Raw genomic sequence first — 6,000 nt, 5'->3', positions numbered from 1 at the left:
TATTCATTTTGAATAATAGTATTTTTTATTAATAACTTAATATTACTAACCTTAATTAAAAGTGAACTTTGTCATTGTACTTGCAAAACAACAACAAAAAATATCAACAGCTGCATCTGCTGCTGATACTTCTGCTGCTGAGGCTGCCGCTGCTGCTGCTAATGCTAATGCTACTGATACTCATATTTATTTGACTATCAGTTTAGCTGTTATTTATCATTGCTCTAGACGATAACCTTTAGATAGGGGGCTCTAAACATGGCCTCTTAACCTGCTATATCGAAAAATTGTTTAATTATAATTTTTCCGGACACCAACAAGTTAAATTTCGGACGAAGTGGTTGGGTTTTCTTCTGCCTGGTAGGTAGATTTGAAACTGGAACCTCACGGCAAACACACATTCAGTTGAACTTGGCCTTATTACACTTCAAACGAACGGATGTTTAGCGAAGTACACGCTCTAATATTTTAAACTGATTCCTTGTGGTTTAAGTTCATCGATATGTTTGTTTAGAAAAGCTATGAGGGATTTTATGTCTATGGAGGTAATCTTTTTTAATCATACCATTTAAAAAAGGGGCTTTCAAGCTGTTTGTATTGAATGATCAAGCCTTCATCAGTTGGAGTATTTGAAATCATGAATAGATTCGTTACCAACATACAGGTGTACATATTTTATATATAAAAAGTAAATTACTATTTATGCTAAAATTGAAAAATGCATTATTAATATTTATAAATAATATTATTTGATACCGTTTTTATGAAAAAGTTATTTCGACAAAATCTCTGAATAGCAAAATTTTAAAGGATGTTATAAAATCTCCACTGTTAGTTTAACTTCAGCATTTATTCGTAAAAGCATAATCATATTTTCGAAAGTAAAGCTTTAAATCAATGATGATACGAACTGGAAATGGTCCTTAAAAGGAGGATTACAGTTACGTTACACCCAATACGATTACACATGTCTAATGAGTTTAATGATTGTAACTTAGTATAAAACGTAATTTGAAAAGTAAAATCAAGTTAAGTATTTCACTGAAATGAACAATGAACTTCATAAATATTATTGTCAATCTTTTAAAGATGCACTCTTAATCCCAAATAAGATTTACCACTATTAATTATATTGTTTTTATATTCCAATAGGATGAAAAAATGTTAAAAATAATGGTTATAATGAAAATTATCGACCTTAATTGAACGAAATGAGCATAAAACACGGTGTTTCTACCTTATGAGACTAAAGTAGACTATAGTAGACTAAGTTAATCTTTAAACATTCACCAATCATTTAAAAAATGCGCTTTCTGCTATTAAATTTACGGATACAATCTTGTTATCAGTAGTTGATATTTTCCATAAATGCATTATTTAGTAAATAGTTAAAGGTTCCTGAGTCACTAATTATACAAGTGTATGTATTGCGTTTGAATAAGAGAGTCACTTTAAAGATATTTGGAATCACCACACTGAAGGGCGACTGTTAAGATTCATTTGGTGCTTAATGAAATAAACGGTATATTCAAGGTTCTAGACACCTAATGGTCCAACAAAGGTAAATACAGTATTTTCTCAAACTATGCATAGACTTGTCAAATCGAGCTAAAAGGAGGAGGCCAAATTTAAATAATTTTACACGATTGAAAGAATAAACGCAACAATCATGTTGCTGTCTCATCTGAGTTTCCACGATATCAAAAAGCGCATAAGGTTTTCCAGTTTAAATCATATCCATCTGTGAGTACACAAACATATACCGACACTAAATTTATACAACCCCAGTAAATTTCGATTTGGAAAAACGCGTAAAAACTGTTTTTTAACATACCTCCCAATTCTACTTCATATGTATTTGGATACATTACCAACTAAGTGTCACTGGCAGTTTCTACTTGTATAAACGATATAGTCCGTATGTTAACAATTAAATCTGTCACAAGTCAACCGTGACGTTACTCATTTTACCGAAATCTCAGAATCTTTTCTTGACTTAATTTTAGTTCATCATCAGATAGCGTTTTAAAATGCGGTATTGATGAAACATTTCTGGATAAATTAGTTCGTAATCACTGACCTTTTTATTTCAAATGCAAATTCAACAAAACGGTCAGATCAACATTGAAACGAAAAGTTCACAAGGTTTCTACATCAAACCCCGATCGTTTCTGTCATCGTTTGACTTGATGCCATGTTTTTAACACAAATATCGACATCTACGCTAATAATTTCACTAATCAACTGGTGATTTTGTGTGACATATGTATATCGTCAAAGAAAACAAGATTCTCACTCAGGAACCCAGAGATTTTATTTGGCAATTCGTTAGTAACTCCGTCAAAAAGGAAGAGCCAGACGGTAGAAAAATGCTCATCACTGGTGAACTTAAAGGACGATACATAACCATGTCAATCATATTATTATAACTGCCAAGCAAACACATGAAATGCATGCTTCGAAACTTAGGGAAATACCTTCTCCTTTATAGACCTTTGGAAAAGTTTATAATTTGTACTCGTCTTACTCAGGTATCCTAGCACATCCCCCCTCTAATCCACGATGGCACCTAATCTACGAATCAAATATCGAAAGGCAAATTTTTTTAATAACTTGTTCCGACCACAGACCTTTCTTACTCTACTAACAGACCTAATCCCATTGTCTTTGATGGTTTTTTTCTATAAAGGATTTTTATTTCTCCAGATGCTCTTGACTCGATCAGGAACCTTAAATCTGGCAAGGCAACAGGACCGGACTGTGTTAATAGCTATTTTCTAAGCGAGATAGCAACAAAACTTTCCCATCTCCTTCAATGCCTTTTTAATTACTCACATCGTCTTGGAAAGGTATCTAACCAGTGGAGACTGGTTCATGTCTGCGCGATTCTTAAAAGACAGATCCCTAAGCTGACGGTAAGTACCGTCTCATATGCCTAATGAGTGGCAATAAGGTACTAGAAACACTTTTGAATAAACACATGTTCAACTTCTTTGTCATACTGACTTCTTTACTCCATTTGAGTCAGGCTTTGTTACCAAGGACTGAATTGTAAATCAACTTATACTATATATCTATCTAACTATCTATATATTATTCTTACTGCATTGCTCTAGATGAAGGTAAATAATTAAGAGCAGTATTCTGTGACACCTCAAAAGCTTTTGATAGCGTATTGCATAATGGCCTTCTTTTCAATCTTCGAGAAAGTGGTATTTCCAGTTACCTATTAGTATGGCTTACTGATTACCTATGTTAAAGACAACAGAGCGTTGTCGTGTCAGACACAATGTCAGATACGGTTTCAATATATGCTGGAGTTTTACAATGTTCAATTCTTTGAACCATACTCTTTTTGTCAATATAAATGATATCGATCGTGAAATAATATCATTTGTACGTCTTTTTGAAAGTGAAAATACTATGCATATCATTGTCGATGACCTTATTTGCTGCTCAGCAACTAAATGGTGACATGGGCAGAAAAGTTGCTTGTATTATTCAATCCAGCAAAACAGAATCACTTCTCATCTGTCGAAAAAACAAACAGACAGTCTAATCCACCTATCTTAATAATGTTAAAATAGAGGCAAGTATTACTCATAAACATATTGGCGTCACTCTCCCCAATTATATTTCTTGTTAATGTCAACCGTAATTGATGTCATTTCTGCAAACTACAATATCCTCATGGAATGCTTTTCTGGAAACTGTTCGTTCCTATACATCCTTGCCTGCCTTCAAGTACAATCTTAACAAGAATAAAAAATCAGTTCCTCATTTCTACTAAGAGTGTGCAAATTAAGTGCCACGAATGCCAGTCTGCGGATGCACTTAAGTAATCTTAATAACCATTTGTTCTCTGAAACCATTATCAATAGCCTTAATTGCCAATGTGGTGAAATTGAGCACACCTACCATTTCTTCTTCACCAGTCACCTATACCATGCACAAGAACTCCACCTATTCGACACACTGTCTGCTATTAGGCCTGTGTCACTTCAAATACAAATGTTTGAGTCGAAAAACTCCAGGGACCTGACCAACTCAACGATATTCAATGATAATCAGCACTTCATTCGCTAAACTCAACGTTTTTTACCTCCCTTAGGTAAATTAGAACACGCTTTATTCTACAACTGACCTGACCTGTCCATGCCCTCCCCCTCCCCCTCCACCTGTACTTAACGTTTGCCTCTCTGTGGCAACTTCAGTACGTCAAACGCATTTTTACCACCTACTACTTTATACATTTGTCATTCATCTTATGCATCAAATTATAACAATTGCATTAATCTACAAATGATAAAAGCAATTACACTAGAACAAGCAGGATGAAAAAGTTACAAAAGCAACGCAAAGTCTGTAGAAAATATTTTTGCTTTTTGCATGGATCAATTGTTTACCTTTAATTTATAAGTTCCTCGGAAAATCCTTTATTATTGATAATGATTAAACTTTATGTATCCTAAAATGCTCTTTTGAAAAGTATATTGTTTAAATCAAGTTTTTGACAATTTATTTTTTCTTGCAATTATATCATCGGTGTCTTGTACCTTTAAGGCAAACATTGTGGCAATTCAATGGTGATTCTACATTTTCTAAGATATGTCATTTTTTATTTGATTTTATTATTAATGTTTATGTATTTATGAGTTTTTTGTGAAATGTAAGAAAATTGTTAATATAATTTTATATTGACCGTATTTTTAGTCACAACTAAATAACACACGGCGGGGAATCCACGTGACCAAATGGTAGGTTTCAGTGCAAGATGGCGTCACCAAAACGCTCGACTCGAGCCGAAAATCAAGGCAATACATATAATTATAAAAGTTTCTTTATTTTTTAACATAGCCTATCATATGCCCACCTACCTAGTGTGTAATAGCATATCCATGTTTTCCTTGAAACTTTAACCGTTCTCGAGAACACTTCTGCAATGATTCCAAAATGTACGAAATCCGACTGGTAGGTTACAGATCCATTTATCATTTTGGCTCGGATTTAGCAGAAAATGAGGTTGTAATTTGGGAAAATCGCAAAAACACTTAAGTTTTGTTTAAACATAACAGGCATATGCATTTGGCAACGAATATTTTAATGATTTTAAAAGATATGAGGACGAAAATAAAATGATAGGCTGCAGCTCCGATTTTTGAAGAGATAGGTTGCAGTTCCATATAAAGGTTGTCGTCTGGACTGCAAATTATGTAATGTGATTGTATCACTGATATTGTATACAAGCATGGAGGCATTGAAATGTGACAAACTGTTTTTTTTATGAATTAAAGATATATATATATATATATAGGATTATTGAATAATATCACGTTTAATATATAAATATTTGTTAAACATCCTGATATTATATACACGTCGTGTATATAATATCAGGATGTTTAACATTTTTATTTATTTACTGCCGATATATTATTATGTGAAGTATTATGGATACAACTTTTTTACCACCTCAGATAAGTACATCCAATAATTTAACCATGCTAGTTATTCTTATCTTGCCCACGGGCAAAGATAAAATGCCCGTATGGAACTCCTTTTTAATGGTCACCACATTGTAATTACCTCCCTTGTTGAAGACTGTCGTCTGTAGCATCATGGAAACCTTGTCTTGTGGCAATATTTAGAATGCTAGTTAATTATTTCTCGCTTCGAATGTCACCATAAAACAGTTTTCACGCACCATTCAAGAAATAATGGTTCACTCTCTTTAGGACTATTAAAAGACCGATTTTACTATTGATTTAATCGGAATCACTGCGCGCATATCCATGACAACCACGAATTATCTCATATCCATACGCAATTATTTTCACTATGCACAAAAGAGTTCCAGCAAAAAACTCATTTTTACTTAATTATTTTTAACTGAGGTGGGAGAAAAAGCATCTACCATAGCCGCTCGCGTATGAAAGGGTAAACCTCGTTTCCGCAAAACACCCTACGCTCGGGTCGGAATGAACCTATCTTACACTCTCG

The 6,000-nt window shown here is 33.6% G+C and overlaps 1 protein-coding gene across 1 annotated transcript in view; it reads left to right on the top strand.

Moving 5' to 3' along the window:
• The first annotated feature begins 458 nt into the window (after window positions 1-458).
• Window positions 459-6,000, top strand: part of LOC128240098 (vascular cell adhesion protein 1-like) — a 37,756-nt gene continuing 32,214 nt past the window's right edge. Inside the window, exon 1 of the mRNA XM_052956593.1 lies at window positions 459-545. The gene's annotated coding sequence lies outside the window, so the exon portion shown is untranslated. The remainder of the gene's footprint in view (window positions 546-6,000) is intronic.

The sequence above is a fragment of the Mya arenaria genome, chromosome 7, assembly GCF_026914265.1.
Source record: "Mya arenaria isolate MELC-2E11 chromosome 7, ASM2691426v1".
NCBI classification, from domain to species: domain Eukaryota; kingdom Metazoa; phylum Mollusca; class Bivalvia; order Myida; family Myidae; genus Mya; species Mya arenaria.
This window is presented reverse-complemented; position numbering and strand designations above follow the sequence as displayed.